This window comes from Pagrus major, chromosome 1 (assembly GCF_040436345.1).
Source record: "Pagrus major chromosome 1, Pma_NU_1.0".
In the NCBI taxonomy this organism is placed as follows: Eukaryota; Metazoa; Chordata; class Actinopteri; order Spariformes; family Sparidae; genus Pagrus; species Pagrus major.
This window is the reverse complement of record NC_133215.1, coordinates 10,776,485-10,794,661: the sequence shown is the minus strand read 5'-3', so window position 1 is coordinate 10,794,661 and position 18,177 is coordinate 10,776,485.

Genomic DNA, 18,177 nt, shown 5'->3' with positions numbered 1-18,177 from the left:
CCCATTTGCATTCAGACTGGTCCACGATTTTCCAGTTTCTTACCCATTAATCACTCAGTTTATCCTTGAAACACAAATCTTTTTTTTCTGACTTTGCAGCTCAGCAGAAATTCACCAGCTGATGTGTGATGAAATAAATGAACTTGGCTCGCCCCCCTGCCCCATCATTGCTTAAAGTCAGAGCATATTTATTCTTGTCTATTTTACATCATCTCTATGAGAAATAATTGCTGTCTCTCACTCTACCCCATTGCTTTCATTTTTTTGTGTGTTAACACTGGCATACCAGGTAATATTAGACATCTACATATAGTTAAAGCTCTAGGGGAGGTCCTCTCCTCCCTCCTGTGTCAGTGAGTTGATGCCTCCAGTTTAGCTAGCTAAATATGTCTTTCTTAAAGGCATCATAAGGGTAACCATTCACACACAATACTCTGAGCTTAATTTTATTCCCATCTGACAAAGCTTTGATCTGCAGTATTATATTATATTTGGCTCAGAGGTGTTCCCTGTCACATGTCACCTCGTAGCCTCGATCACTCAGCCTCGTCGCTTCTGGGTGTGATCGGCCACTACGAAATAAATCCTGGAAGATTGTGGATTCTAAAATTGATTTCCCATTGTCAATAGATAAAGTTGTGACGATTGATCTCTTTGCTGTGATGTTGAAACTGAGGAGAGCCCAGCGTAAATAGGACAACAACGTTTCTAAATTTGGAAAACAAAGCCATCGAGGGCATCTGTTTCAATTACGCAAATGGAGTCTGTGATTATGCAATTTTGCAAAATTCGGTACTGCATATGCCAGAATTTTTAGGAAAAAAAACAAAGTAATAGTAAAACACATGAAACTGCTGGTGGACCCTGGGGCCAAAATGAGCTGTTAAACCCCGTTCCTGCCACTCTTTCTGCAGTGCAGACAGTTTTGCAATGCTAGAATTATGCCCGGACTCAAATTTGCTGCATGAGTGACGCTAACTGAAATAGTGAATGTCTTCGAATGAGATTAAGATACATAATGAAACGGGACCAACCTGCAGGCCCCTGTTATGTCATTTATTGTGCTTTAGTGCCGCGTATTGCTAAACACATTAAACAATTATATTACTAAAAAGCACCTGAGACAAGCCTGGAGGTTTCAGGCTCCTGGATACTGATACAACAAAAAAGGAAGATTCAAATGAATATCGTATTTACATCCTGATATCTACAAACTGAGCTACCAGGATATCACCAGTTAGTATTTGTCGTTAATAATTTGTCTCATTTCACTGGGACTCAAAAAGGCTCTTTTACTTTGACTTCGGGGTCAGATAAATTATGAAATACAATAAGAAGACCACTTAGCCTATCCTAACTCTGTGTCATAAATCATGAAAAACCTAACAGGCAGCTCCGTCAAACATTTGTAGCTCGGGAAGTTTAAATTAAGAAATAATCCCAGTGCTCATACTGCTGCTCTCTGTGCCAGATTTATACACACCATACAGCAGTGCCTAAACCTGCTCAGGCTTTACATTTGCTATTCTTAACGCCTTCAATGTGAGCATCTCCCATCAGCTTCTCGTCATAGTGACAAAGATGATTTGATCTGCAGTGAAGCAGAGTGCTGGCGTTGTCAAAACTGCCACTGACAGAGCCTCATATAGAATATCATGCACATTATCGTGACGTGTTCACTTCGGTTGTTCAATCAGCTGTTCATCGTGTGATGGTAAAGAAAACGAGGCCTGTTTTGCTTATGACCACAGCATATTATCAGTGACCTGTTCTCCTCCACAGTCCTTCTTCACTCAGTCAAGTCTGCCTCTCACTGTTGCAGGTGAATTAACTCAAGGTCACTTACTTCAACCCCTCCGTGTCAACTCGTTTATCCATTTCAAGCCTGCTGTTACACCTCTATTGGTGTACAGAATCCCATCAAGCAAACTGGCCCCTACCACCCTTTTCTAATTTTGTTCAATTTGAGCTGGTATTTGCCGGGATGGCCTGTAAAATGTGTTCAATTTAAGGATATTATACTTTTATTCGAGATAGTGGGAGCGTGCAGAATTGAGAAATGGAGGGATACTGCTGGCCCAGTGGGACCTTTAGCCTGGTGATTTTATTTTCGAGAACACTTTCATTTATCATGATCTTTTGCTCGGGGACAGTTGTGTAATATCACGCAGCTGTCCACCTCGAGCATCTCAGTATTTCACAATAACACAAATTTACTGTTAATCCTTTAGATTGAAATTGTACTCAAATTGAAAACAGTCATGCTTGTGATAATCTTTAGTTTAGTACACATTTAGTTCGGTACACAAAAACACCAAGTCTGATCCAGTCTTTTTGAGATGTTGGCTCAAATTGTGACAAAACCCCAGGAAGTACCTGGTAAGAAATAGTCGTAATTTCCTGTAAAACCACAATTTTCCCCCCTTCAGCTCGGATGAAGTGCTTCTAATGGAAGGACCAGTCAGTGATTTGTTGATTTTAAAACAGGAAGGAAGCCCTCAACCCTAATCCAACTTAACACTGACCCTAACCCTGTAGTAATAACTCTGTTTGTAGTGACGTCTCCCTGCAGAGATGGCTTCGTCTTTGGTTTCATTTTTGGCAGCATAGAAGCTACTGTATGATCATAGAAATATTACAGGAATATTAGAGGAAAGCTACATGCTGCAGTGTGTCTCGATGATCTATGAGTTTATAGGCTACAGTATTAAATAGAATGAAGTATTTATATGATGTAGTTTAGAGCAGGGCTGTCCAAAGTGGGGCATGTGGGAAAAAGTAAGCCTGTCAGCTGTTTATACCAAAAAATATAAATAAATAAGTTAAAAAACCCCACAAATTTCATGTTTGACAGTTACAAAGAAACACATTTGAAAATTTCTTTGAAACTGGTTGGAAAATAAGCTGTGACAACTCACTTTAATTTCCCCTTTTTCATTGTGTTTCGCCTGTTTTCCCCTCTGATTACATCTCCATTGTGTCCCAGTGTTTGTCTATCTAGCTCGTCTCACCTGGTCCACTCTCCTCCTCCTCCTGATTGCATCAGCTCACATGTTCCTCAGCGGCTCATCAGCCTGCTGTATTGAAAGCTCGGTTCTTCAGCCACTTGTCGCCAGATCGTTAAGTCTACCTATGTCATAGACATCAAGGCTGAGTGCTTTTTAAAAGTTTTGTTTCCTCCTGTTTTTGACCTTCAATAACCGATTATCTCCTGTGCTCCAGAACTACATCCCATCCAGCTTGCCGGCCCACTGATCAACCTCTATAATAAACCCTGTTCAACTAATCCCCCGAGTTTTCTAGACATGTATTAAAGAAATCCCAAACTATTTATTAAGAGCTTATTGTAAAATAATAGAATATAATCATTAAATGATATTAGGGTGATCTTCAATAAATGTTGATGCTATTTTATTTTTGTGAGAGGAAAAATGCTCTTTAAAATGTAGCATCCCTCATTATCATTGATTTGCCTAATCTGAGCGCAGCAGGCAGAGTGAACTTGGCATCCTACCATTTTGCATCTTTACAATACAATGTAATATAATAGCAGTTAGCTTTTGGCCTATGGCCCCGTCATTAAGTGTCAGTTTTGACCCTCCAAGGGGAAAAAAGTTTTACAAATGCATCTTCTACTTCAGAATCAGCGGCATGGATTTATCAATACACACCACGGATAGGCTACTGATATATCAGAGCCGTGGTTGGAGCCGTAGATTAAAAACAAGCACCAACCTCAGTTAGATAAAGGATCAATGAGTCAGGCAGTCTAAACAACCCCTCTGCCCCCGACACTATGTCTGCTACTAGGGGGATTGAGAGCGAGATGGCAGGCTAACAACGGGGATGCATTTTGGCCACTTTGCTAACAAAAGCGATGACAGGGATGGTCTCAGAATCATCTACTGGGAAGAACAGCAGGCAAGCTCGGACTGAACAAAGTGATGGGTAGCAGTAAAGAGGGTTATACTGCAGGCACACTTTAACAAGTTGCTATCAATCCTTTTTTTTTTTTCCCATTGTCACCTTTCAAGTCTACAGGGGGGAGTGTTTTAAGGATAGATTGGAGTGCCACTTTAAACTTGTTTGCTCACACCACGTGTGTGATTCGCTGGGTTTGTGAAGCTACCAAGGCAATTAAAAGAGAGTGATAAAAAGGCTTTGCTGGCTAGCGGAGATAAGCTCGCACACCACTCTTATCATACAGTCATTTATCACTTTTTTTGACTTCTCTGCTTGTTACCAGTCTGCCTGCTCAGATTCCACTGTTGAAAGGTCCAAAAGTGACCTTTTTGAAGATCAGAATTCGAATGCCACTCTCAGTTTTGAGAAGCCTGCATCATTAAAATATAACTTTATCTACATTCTCTTCATATCTACAAACACTTAAGCCCCTTAATGATCCAGACAACAAGGAACCCAGCAGAAGTAATGCCTTCACATCAAGAAAACACATTGTATAAAATCTATAAATATGGAATATGGCAGAAAGCACATTCTTGCTTGCGATCTCTCCGAAGCCCCTCAATGTTTACTCTTCACTTTTTCTTTCTCATCATTCTCTTTTTCCATAGTCTCTGTCTGATTTCCTGTTATTCCCCGCAGCCTCGGTCAGAAACCGTGGCTAATTACAGCGCACAATAAACTGCAGTAGACGGACAAGATTCTCATTTCTTGTCCTGAAGCAAACTGAAATATGAGACAATGCGTTTGCTTTACAAGTTAGAACTGATTAACGCAAACAAACAAATTATTACATGGGCTCCATTTGTAGCTCAACGATGCCTGCCATGAAAGCCTTTGTGTAAGAAAAAGTACGCTTTAATTGTTTTAATGTTCTTCCATTTGGTGCCCCTATCTATTCTTTTTTTAAAATGTTTTTTTTTTTATCATGATTACTTCACTTTTTGCAATCAACAGAAGTCATAAAGCTTAATTAACATGTTTAATTAACTCCCAGAAAAACAGAATCAAGTGATAAAAAGATTAAAAATTAGAATATTTTGACAAGGAGATGTATTTCATCAAATGTTTGATTACCTCACGCCCACATGCACACAGAGCTGTGCAGCACAAAATTGTGGCCTTGCTAAGCTGTTTATTAAAGCTGCCGGTTAGCACAGCTGAATGACGATATCAGGCTTTTTATTTAAGTCACTTTCTGGTTCATGGCCACTGTTGATGTCAACATGTTAATGAGGTACTACAGGAGCAGCCGTGTGCAAGCCCTGCAAGCAGTCAGACGAGGACAGCTGATGATTTGGGTATTGACCTTTTTAAAGATGTAATATGTGAGATTTCTGCATTAAAGGTCCACTTTGTAAGAAAGTTGGTCCCTGTCAGATGATCCCTGTGTTTCCTCTCCTCTCAGGAGATTAGGCCCTGCCCCATATTTAAGGGAGACCAAGCAGTCCTGACTGTTTAGTGTTTCTGACTTTTTCTGCAGTCGGTGTTTTCATTTCTTTCCTTTTGAGGATGGAGGCCTGGTATTCCTGTTTTGGTGGCTTTGTTCTTTACTTTTTTTTTTTATGTAGTTTTTTGTAGTTTAAGGGGGGAAGTTCTGGGTCCTACGGCCCGTCGTGTGGCAAGCCCAGACTTCCCCTATCCTTTTGTTTTATTTTGGCCAGGTCTTCAGTCTCCCAAAGTTTTGGTTGATTCTGGTATCATTTGTATATAAAAATAATTTATTTTTGCAAACTTGTTCTCGGGCATGACATCCTCCCTTTATATACTGCTGATCAGGTAAAGCCAACATTTTGTTGTTGGGGTGGCTGTAACCACCACGCTTTGGGTTTGTAGGTCGGGTTGGTCGCCATCCTGAAGTGTCAGTATTTGAGGAGTTGGGAATGTGACTCGAAAATCAACTTTCTTACAAAGTGGTCCTCTAAAAATGACTAGATGTTGGCTATACTGTATATTTTGTTGAGTTATTCAAATATTTTTTCACCACGAGTTCCACAAGTTATAACTTCCGGGAGAGAGCCACAGAGTCAGGACAGAAGTCAGCAAGTACCTCAACTGAGAACATTTGTGCCTGAGTTACGTCAGATTGATTTTTTTTGCTCCGGATCAGAGTTGAATCCGATGTGACTCTGGGTTTTTATTCCTCTGGAACATCTGGCTCTGAACCCGACTCTTCCCTCCATATCTGGCAGGCCCTAAGCAGCAGGCCCTCCCCACACAACCCTCTGAAAACGTCTTTTATTTTGTTTTGATTGAGAGACCCCTAACAGCAGAAACTACATACCATGTGTTTAAATCAGCCAACAAACTCTAGAGTAGCTTTCAACAACAGTAATCTATCTTTGGCTTCACAAACCTTTTTCTTTGCTTTTGAAAGTCCATTAACGTGGTCACCACAGCCAGATGTCTGTCAAACAGTGAGTAACAGCAGGTTGCTCATGCCTTCAGTATGGAGCCACACTCCAGTGTGTAATTTGACAATTAGACAAGAGATTAGCAATCAGAGGCAGCTGGACACAAAGACTGCAAAACAACAAGGTAAGATTGAAGTACCGTTGACACCAATACTGTGGTGCATTGTCAGCGAAGGATGAAAACAGGCTTCTTATGAAAATAGTGGAATAAGACAGAGAAAAACTCATGCGTATATCCTTCGGTAAGTCTCATTTTCTCATTGATTTTAACATTAAAACATAAGTAGCAGTGTCTAGGTGCTGTATTGTAGGCAACTGAACTTGTTTCAAGTCCAGTTGCCTACGATACAGCACCTAGATCTACCATGACCTGGATGATTGAGAACCTTCATCAGCATAAGTAGCTATGGCATATTTTTGAATTATGTAAATGTGGGACTGTGTGTTTAATATTTTATATATTTAATATGAGCATATTGAAACTATTTGGACGTGCAGTAAATGCGAATGCTCACTCCAGTGTGAGAAAATTAAAGAGATCACCCATCACCCAATTCCTTCAGTATCACGTCAAATTATATATATATATACAAGTTTGACAAAACAATAGCTTGTTTTTTAACCTTGAACAAAACATCTTTTACTCCCAATTTGCAACATTTTCTCTGACAGCTACAATCCCAACGTATTCAGTGGCCCAATTGTATTGTCATTTGTGAGTATCGCCCCAGCCATGATTGATTTCACCACAACATGTAAACAGTTGTGCTTTAAACAAGCCCTGAGGTTTCCTACAGCCCACAAGGCTTATTCTGTGCGTTATAGGCTACAACTAATCATCCTTTGGGGCACTATTGTCTGTATAATATTCACTTGTTTATCTCTCCCCGTAGATCTGGATGAAATATTCTCTCCCAGTAAAAACTCTCATTGTTATTCAGTGAATGCGCCGAGGCTTTGATGCATTCATGAGAGGCTCTATAGATAAGAATTCAGTTCCATTGCAACCCCAGTTAATAGGTTTGAGAGGAACGGAGTGACATTTTAAAGAACATACACAAATGAAGAAAAAAAAATTCATGCTGCTGCACCTGACAACCACCAGAGTGTTTGTGCAGTAGTGGCATGTGTATAACACAGACAAAGGTCAAACCTGGGAAAAAAAGCTTTCCTCTTAGTTTGAGACGCTGGGTAATAGACTCCAAACTGGCATGTTTATGATAGAAGGTAAAATATGTAAAGAAAAGGCCATATTTCAATGTCAACACTATGACGTTAAAAAAACAAAGTATGAGGGTTTTTAGTGGCAAAATGGCATTGATGGATATTGTTTTGTTTTTCTTTTTTATTACATGTGTTACTGCTGTGTTTTTGTAATGTAGTAACCAGGGTCTGAAAAGAAAGAACTGGTTCTGTTGTCTTTAAACGGTCCCTAGTGAGCACAACAGTTTTATAGGTGTGCAATGCTAGATTGCTATTCGAAACCTGCTGCCTACATTACCCAAAATGCAAATTAGCCACTGATTTAGATCACTGGAGGCAATTTATCAGATTACATGCCGCTTCCTCTGGAACCACAAAAGGCTTTATACCTCTTTTTTCACATATGCAGTCGTACTCCCCAAGACCTGTGTCAAATTGGTGGAGTTACACTTTACGCAATTAATGAGCAAATCTGTATGTGGTGAAAATCAATTCTATTGAAAGCTGCTCACCAAGTTTCAACCATTTCTTGTGCCGGTAATACATGTTCATTAGTGTCTTTGTCTGGCTGAGTACAGTGGTAGGTGGCTTATATATCGGGCCTAAGTGCTCAAATAGTCATAATTGCAGGAGTCAGTTTTGAATGTATGTGACGCTCAGGAAATGTAATTTTACTTTTTCAGACACTTCTTGTATAATGTGTGTGAAGGTCTCACAAGACCTCATAATGGACATAATGAGGGTTTGAAATAGGAATAATGATCCAAGCTGTCAGCCCATTATATACTGTATGTGTTTCTTCTCATCAGGAATATGTGGGAGAAATATTACCCACTAGAACACAATGTCTTGAGGTTGCACATTTATGACTAACTGTTCTCTTGAAACTTTAAGCCGAGTACTTCAATTACCGTCAGTTCTGTTTAAGCATCTGATGATTAAGAGTGAAGCTTATGTACAATAAAAAGAGACGGACAAGAGTCTGAAAAACATATTGGGAAAAAAATCTATCCACCTCACCACTTGTACTGCCTCACCATCCATATTTTCTCTTTACATTTTAAGAATTAATTGACTTTGAAATATTGTAATTTGTGAAATTACTCTTGTAGATTATCCAATTGTAGAACCAATTAACACAACTGATTCAACTGCAGCAAAGCGACACATCACCTGTCACTCTGCAAGGTGTTCATCATTCTCTCGATGTTCACAAATCACACTTTTGATGGCAGATTTCAGCGCCACCTTTATTGGCATTCGTTACAGCGCTTACACAGAACGAAACACTCTTTGTACAAAAGTACGACAAACTCAGAGATTCAGAAACTGTTGAACCTTTGTTTGATTCCTGATTATAAAATGAGCTGATGCCTACATGAATGGGCTTCAGCTGACTGTGTAAGTGGTCTTCTTTTTTTCCTGGATCTCCCATCGTTAAATTAAATTCTCTACGTATGAGAATCAGCCATATTTTCCTTCCAAACAAAAGATATTCTGGTTTCTCTTTCTCGATGTATCTCTCTCTCTCTCTCTCTCCGTCAGCCAACACAGCTCAGTTACAATTTAGGTTAAATGAGGAGGCATGGGACACAACTTAATGAGAATTTGTTTTTGTTGCTCTGCCAGTAATTAGTTTGTTAAAGCAGAACGAAATGAGCGTGACTCAGGAAATGTAAAATTGAATATTAATTAAATTACAAATGGAAATCATGCTTGAGTGCTAACAGCAGCCATGTGGCTGTGGCTATTTATCTGTTATTCTTCAAAATGGGAATGGTTTTTGTTTGTGGTGGCTAAGTTATGCAAGGAGTTTTATCTTCTCTTCTAATGTGTTTTATTTTAATGTTGTTCATGGAGCTACGCACAAGATGAACTCGAACCCGCATCCCGGCTTTGTGGCTTATATTCATGATGTTTACTTCAGACTGTAAGTCTCCCAGACTTGGATGTGTCAGATGCATGGAGGCAACCAGGTAATGAGATGTAGATAACCCTGTGCACCAATTTCAAACCCCTGTGTTCTCATTCCATGGCTGCCTGTCACTCGTGGAGCGAGCGCATGCTGCCATCAATAACGAGTATCGCTCAAACAGCGGGATGTGGAAACATGGAGTCAGAGTCCAGGATAAAGAACAAGGAGGGAGAAGACGAGGGCAAGAGGGCTGTGGAAAAATCAACCAATATAAGCGCAGGGGTTGAAACGCTTACTGCGAAGAGACTGCCGTCAATGCAAGGTTGAAGAGATGCAGAGGTAGAGTCACACAGACATGGAGTGGAACGTGTGTGTGTGTGAACTCTGTGTTGCTACTAATGCGTGTGAACAGGATCTCTGTATTGTGTAAGCACAGAGTGACAGAGGACTGGATGAATAATTCAGTGTCCTCACGCCATGATCTCCACTGTTCAACGTGTGCTGCCTGTTTACAATGCCTGTGAGAGTGTGTGTGTGTGTGTGTGTGTGTGTGTCTGTCTGTGTGTGTGAGGGGAAGAATAAAAAAGACACTCATCTAATCATGCATATGATTATGTTTGTGTTTGTTTAAATTTACATCTTTAAGATGAGATCTCTCCAGGGGGAATTTATCTGCGAATAAGTGCTAAAAGTGGGAAAAGAAACATCACAGTAAGCTTTAATAGAAAGATATTAAGAATATGATTCAACACAAATAACATCAGTGTAAAACATATAAACAGCAAGTCCTCATCTTAAGAACTGCTGTCTATTTAAAGCCTTCAAATGGATACTCAAAATATATATTTTTTTTAGCAGCCTAGCCTGTGTGTGGTGCCTCTGAAACGCTCGCCTGAGGGTGAAGCTGGTATTCTGGGTGGAGGGTATGAGACGGGTCAGGGATTATTTTCTGAGCGAGCCTGCAGTCTGACCAGTGACTCCTCGGTGGCCTGCAGGGGTTCGTGCTGACTGACTCCCGCAACCTGCAGAGCTGTCTGCACCGGATGACATCCTCTTTCCTTTTTCCAGAAGTGGACCCGGCATGGATAGAAATGATGCCTCTGTATTGTAACCCTAGCTCTCTGATCACAAAGGAGCCCTCTAACAAGCCTCCACAGATTTAGACACTCACCATAAATTTACAAACTGTACCGACCCAGGGTGGAACAGAGGCTGAGCGGTTGGCACTGTTGCCTCACAGCAAGATGATGCTTGGTTTGATTTCACCGGCCTATGGGGGCCTATTTGGGTTGAGTTACATTCAGCCTATGTGACTTACAATTGCTTTGCATATACAGTACTCTAGTTTTCCCAGAGGTTGCACATTAGCATGGTGCGGATGGTATTCTCATTTTGAATGTATACAATAACCTTCAAAGGCAGTAATGTCAAAGAAATGCAGAAGGTGCTACGTCTGTTTGGAGTTTCTTCAAGGGGCTCAGTCGAACTTCAGTGTTGTGCTGGAAGCTGGTCGTTATTTTACTCAATTTCTAAATGTTAGCTACTGTTGCTCTCTCGTGCATAGGGTCACATCCTTTGGACTGTCAGGGAAAGTCCGACCTGAGTCCTTCCCAAAGAAACCCACAGTCCAGCAGCATTAAACAACTCAACTTAATCGTCCACAGGCTTGTATAGGCAACGGAGAAAGACGAGGAAAGTTTCAATTTTCACGCCACGTTACAATCCGGTCGCATATGGCCAAAACAAAAGTGATTGACACATGTAAATTGCTACAAATACTGGGTAAATATGAAACTAGAGCTGGAAGGAGGTATAAACAGCTAGCCTGATGCTGTTCAACGTCAAAGAACAAACTTCTCGTCTCATTTGTTTAATCCTTGCAAAACTCAAAGTAATAAATAGGACAGGTTGTGGCTTCCTGTGTGTGCTGGACTGTTCCTCGCCTGACTCATTTCACTTCCTGAAGTTTTGTGATATCTTCTCATCTCGCTCTCGACAAGAAAGTAAATTCCTTGTGCAAACTTGTTGCATAGGCATCAGCCTCCCGAAGACCCTGAACTAGGATGAGCAGTTGACAGGATGTTTATGGATGGATGTGTCTGCTCAGCCAAATAGAATTAGCTTATTGATCTCTTTTGGGTTTGCCCTTTATAAAAGCATAAAAGGGCAGTGACCTCACTTCTTCTCATCCACCAGAGCTGCAGTGACAAATCAAACTGGAAAGGGACTCATTAGATGGCTCTTCCTGTGATGGAGATCTAGGGTTGCATAATGTAACCATTATTCCATTTCACACTGGCTTCACACTCAAACAGGGCTGGACACCCGCTGTGACACTGAGAGACAGAGACAGAATGATGTTAGGACTTGTAATGGGTCACACCAGAACAAAGCACCACACTAAATGTAACCACACTGCAATGCAGAAGGCTGAAGTGTGGGCAGTAGCCACTCGCTGGGAAAAGGCCCATTGGGTCCTTCTCTGTGGGTCAGCATGTGACAGAAAGCAAAGCACTACCAAACTGCTAGAGAAAAGGTTGGGGGCGCAACACCACTAATTGTTGCCAAGCCCAACATCAAAGGTTAAAAATAGGTGGAAAAAGGCAGAGGGAGAGACCTGGGGCTCAAATCATCACCCAGACTGCTACACAGAAGGTGGAGGGCCATGATATTAACACATGTCAGTAGTGGAGGACTGCTGCACAGTGGTCTCCCACACCTACAGCTGCTAAAGTGGAGGTGCACCAAGACAGAAGTGGACTTCACATTGATCTCTTCCACCCACAGGTCTCTTATTAGATGTGGATGCTGAGAGAGTATCGAAAACAATACCAGGCACCTAGTCGACCACCTCGTGCTAATTTTTTATGCTAAGCTGATGGATACATGCAGGTGGGAAGCAGGTCTTAGACACTGACAACACTACAAAAGTGTCGTATAAAACCACACATAAGTCGTGAGGCATTCATCCTCGTTTTGTCTTCTTTTTTTCAGCGGTCAGTGGCTCCTTCAAATTTCACTTCATTTATGAAGTTTTAAACTTTTTTTCAGACTGTTGCTGAAACACGTATTGCCTGTGGCAGAAAAAAACTTCATCAGCATTAAAGAAGAAAGCATTTGTATTGGATTAACAGCAGCAGACTTTGAGATGACAACTGCCCACGGCATCTTTTGACCATCCAACGAACTAGTCAGACCGCCCCAGGGAGGAGAGGAAGAAAGTCGGGATAAGAGTCATGCTAATCCAGTTCTGATTTAAGGCAGCTCCTGGCTGTCAGGTTGCAGGGAAATTAAAACCGATGAAATGGGAGTCAGGCTGGCCAAACAACGGAAATTGAAGACTGTCGTGCCCAGGGACCTGTCTTCACCACAACATCCAAGGCAGACCTTGGTTTGGAGCCAACAGAGGGCAGGACAATAAGGTGTGGACTCTGTGTTTACGTAATTGATGCTGGATGCTCACATGCAGTGTGCGCTTGTTTGACTGCCGTTATGTCTTATTTCATTACATAGGAATAATATAATAATATTAATATATTGTACTTACCAAATAAAGTTGGGGGGGGAAATCTAAATGATGATCAATCTAGCACAAGTTGGACACCCATGCATTATTGAGAAGAGGCCTGATAAGGCATACACGGTGAATTTGAAGAAAAGAGGCAAATGAGGACATCGTATAATGTTTCTGTTGTCAGTGAGGCTATCATATATAGGGTGTCGTGTCTGTCACGTCTGCATGTATTTACACCATGTTTCTTTCACGGATATGCCTAAGCCTCTCAGCCTGTTCCTCTGGGTATGTCTTCTGCACACTATTTACACTAAAACCGCAGTTTGTCACAACATTGTTAAGACTTTCCCTGCGTGTGTGTGTGTGTCTGTGTGTGTGGATTGATTTGTCTCTAACCTGCTTTGTCTTTTCAGCAGGCTTTTTATGAAGCTGTACACAATAGCTGCAACTCCATATTATGGAGTTATGGAGGGATTCATTAGCTGATTCCCCAAAGAGAAACACTGCAAGGATGTCAGCTCATACCTCTATTGTAACTCTCTGACAAAGCCACTGGAGAAGCCCACACATCCATGTTTCTTTTTTATTTTGTGTTTATTTGGGGTTTTTGTTCTGACAGGATGTCAACACTGCACTTTCGTGTTCTTGCAGGGCTCTTGAAGAAGCTGTTACAGACAGATCAAAGGAGTATCACGTACAAAACCTTGTTTTGTTTGTGTATTTATGTTATGTGTACTTCTAGACATATATATTTTTATTTTTAAAGAATCCCTTTGGGGCTCTATGCATTGGCAGAGGCACTTATGCAGTCTGGTACCAGTTGTTTGTTTTTTTTTGCATTTGTGCCTGTTTCTGTAAATTCATGTCTACAAAGGAACTCCCGTGCACCAGTGTAGGTGGAGTGGGACAGCTGAGGTTGTGTATATGCAGGTAAGGTGGTGCAGTGCAATTGTGGTATGAAATGATGCTTACTGTTCAGACCACCCTGCTTTCAAAGAAATGTAGTGGTTTTAGTTGGTGGGGGTGCGCGCGCACACACACACACACACACGCACACACACACACACACACACACACACACACACACACACACACACACACACACACACACAAACACAGACCTCTTGACATTGTAGATGTAAGCTACCGTTGTCATCTGAAATATGTTTGCATGCACCTTAATGCACAGTGAACATAGCAAAAGGGCATTTCAATGTCTCTACTTAAAAAGGAACACCATGTGCCTTTGGACACCATATATATTAATATACTGTTGATACTGTGTTTTTGTGTAATGTGACTCTGTGCCTTATCAAGAACATAAAGAGAAACTGGCCTGTATTTCCCCTTCAGGCCCATTAGGAAAAAGTTCACTGCTTTAAAAAAGGATGAGGGCAACTGATTTCTTTGGCCATCATTCAATGCCACCCACACCAAATCTTTTATACTCTAAACACGTTAGAAAACCTTGTGGCCATGGTGATGTATGTGGAAATACAAGCAGGTTGAAAAGGCCCACGTCAAAAAACTTCCTCTGTGAATGGACTGAAAGAGGGGCACATATTTTGTAATTATAGCTCAGTTAACCATAATCATGGTCATCCAGCCCAGTCGGCAGAATAAAATCTTGGCATCATAACAATATCATATTAACATTTCTGTGGTTACATAGTTCAGATTACATTGTATCAGCAGACATCTCATCTGGACGGGCTGGAGATGGTGGTGATGTGATAGGTAGGCGAGACAGCTGCCAAGAGCAGACCACTGTTGGACACCAACTGACAACCGGATATTATTATCAAGATGTTGGGACTTTCCAGTTGTCATGGGGTGTTTGGGGTTTTGTAGTTCAGTTATTTGCTGTTTTATTTTGGTAGATTTATCCTCATGTGTCATGTTGTTCTTTTCACTTCCTGTCTTTGTTTTCTTTACCACCTTTTAATAGTCTCTCATTAGTTTTCCCTCTGTGTAATGTGTGTTTCCCTCTCTTTTTCTTAATTTTTATCTGTTTCACCTTCACCTTCATCTGTTTTTTTTTTTTTACATGATGTAAAATATTCATCCTAACTTGAAAAAAAACAATATGATGGTGAAGACAGTCGCAACAAATGTGTTTGCTCAAGGTGTTCTGTTCAGAGAGTTATGTGTTGTAGTGTGCTCCCGAGTCCATTTTCTGGCATCATTCTTTTATGTCCGTATTAAATTCTCTTATTTGTAAATATACATTTTTACTGTAAGGCAGATGACACACAGCTCTACATTTCTGCTTTATCTGATGGCTGAGCTGATTGGCTTAAAGTTGTCTGCAGTAACATGAGTACAAAACAGAGATTATGGTTCTGGTTGAGTTGGTAGATTAGAGTCCATGTCTATCTACAGAGTCAGGTACCCATGGTACCCAACACGAGCCGCTGCTCAGGGCATTCTTCCATGAAATATGTTTGCTGGTAGATTAGCAAGTGAGATGAATGGAGGAAAAATTTAGCATGTGCTTGCTTGATATCATGTTGCTTTACAGGGCTGTTGTACACAGCGTTTTAGATATACTGCTATATGATGTGCATTCAATGAATATTGCTTTTTGATCAAAATTTAAAACAGTTTTGTTTTCATGCTGTTGAAAGGCACTTCTTTCAAAGACTTTGTTGTAATCCAAAAATATACTTATTCTATAAATATGTCTTTGTGCTGTTTTTTCAGCGAGTGTATGTCAGAAAGGATCAGCAAATAATCACAGTGCCAACTTTTTTGGCAACTGCGGTTGTACAAGCCCTTCCTGCCTTCACTTACTGGGCTTCTGACTAAACTGTCAGCGCAGGTCACACACTGGCCGGCACTAGTGGCTTGAGTTCTGAGTGAGTACTTAAACGCCTGGTAGGGTGCCTCAATAGACCGGCCGACCTTGAAAGCATTTAGAACCATTACAAGTTCAACTCTGGACTGAAATGACCTAACCTTAAAGCTGACCCAACTCTCCCGTCAATGCAAGTGTCCCTATTACAGTATTCAGTGCAGTTCTTTGTAGTCCAACCCAGTGGCTGGTTGTAGTGTGTCCCCTGTGTTCTGTCTCTGAAGGCTTTACGTCAAAGATTGATACAAGTAAAACAAAAAGTAAGAAATAAAAGACATATGAGACCGGTGGATTTAATAGATGTCTGTAGATAGCTGTTTCTATTAGGGACAGAAATTTAATATTAATAATAAACAGTATTAAACAAACTGTCCATCTTGCCTTACATATACTCTTGTACATGTTGCTTAGTGTTCAAAAAACACATTCATTTTCTCAAACTACCAATTGCTGCAGTGCCACTATTTCCCTCTTCGGTTTGTTTTAGCTCCTGTCTCTTTAAGGCCCCCCTCCCAAATAGCCCTGTCTGCTCTAATTGGTCAGCTCTCACAGGCCTGAGCATGAACTACCCACTGTTTCTTCGCATCAGCTCTGCCAGTGTTTTTGCAACCACGGCTGTGCTGGGGGCAGTCCAGGGGTGGTCACAATCTCCCAGACAGCTCATTTGAAAGCAAAGTTTCTGAAAACAAACTGTGTGCATTTCTCTGTGGAATAAGTGTTTTGATACTTTCAGAGTATTTATTAAATATAGAACCTGCTTTATAATCATAGTAAATATTGAAATCTCATTTTCCACAATATTGGATCTTTTAAATGTTGTACCTAAACACGCTGCTGAAGCTGTTACAGACTGTGAACACATACTCTCTGTCTGAGAATATAACCAGTCACGTCTGAATCCAAGCTTTCAACTCCCATCTCATCTTTGAAGGTCCACTGGGTTTATTTAACTGCATTCATTTAGGACAAAAGAGGACAGGAAGTCAGGAAATAAAGAAATAAGTAAAGAGAGATATATATAAAAAAAGGGTATTTTTCGTCAAGACCAAACAGTGGAGGCAGGGATGGGAAAGTATTCCATTAAAAGAGGTCAATGTGAGGTACTCCTTGAAGGGAAAGCTTCTCATTCTGTGATCCAAGATAGGTACTGACTGATGTTCTGATTGGGGAGAGGAGGGTCATTACCGCACCGAGGTACAGGAGGGAGTAGAGTGATCATTTGTGGCAGAGTAGAAAGCACTGGCTGGCCTGGGGACAGATCCCTTCAAAGCCTTTACCGCAAACACAGGCATTTTGAAGTGCAGCAAGAAGACTAAGGGTGAGGCTGTACTCAGGCATGTCATTGCTTTGAGCTCAATCCTTATATCATCACGCTAACGTGCTCACAGTGGCGACGTTTTACTCGTCATTTGCAGGTTAACATATGATGTCAAGAAGATTTACATTAATACAGCCATCAAGTGATTCTGTGAGGTGCATTTAGATGAGCTAAATGCTAAAGTCAACATGCTAATATGCTCACAGTGACAATGCTGAAAATGCTATATGATGTGTATCTTACTAACTATTTTAGTGGGTTGTGTTAGCATTTTGACATTTGCTAATTAGCACTAGGCACAATTAGCATCTGAGGATGTGAGTTCTGCAGCTGGTTGGTCATAAATCAAAATTCATTTTGACCTGACAATAGCCATGTGTCTATCTGTCTGTCTGTATGTCTGTCTGTGGACAGATTTTGTCTACGTGATAGCATCACAACAATGCAAGATGTAGTCATGAAGCGTTACAGGTGTGTGTTTGAGATTAAAAAAATGAAGGGCGAGCTCGAAGATGGATGTGGTCTCATGTAATAATGTAGTAAACACTACTGGGTGGTCATGAGTCAGAACCTGAGCATGTTGACGGGTGTCGTGGCTGGTAACCTGAATGAATTGCACAGGACAAAAGTGTGAGTTTATTTATTAATTTAGTCTGAGACATGACAGCAGACATAATGGTGCCACCCTGACTGGATCGCCAGTCTGCCTTAATTTCCCCGGGATATTTAATGCCTGGTGGCAGACAGAATTGCATAAATGGGTTTGGGGATGATTGGGTTTGTTGATAATTTGACCAAAAGAAACACAACAATGTCAACCTCGGGTGAACCCCGAGGAAAAGTCAGGGGATCATCAAAGTCAGTAGGCTTCGTCTGTAAGGGGCCTTGGATAATTGTACAACATTTCAAAGGGCTGTTGAAATATTTAACTCTGCCTCAGAGCAGTGGACTAATAAACCAACATACTTTTACGATTGCTCAATGAATAATCCTTGA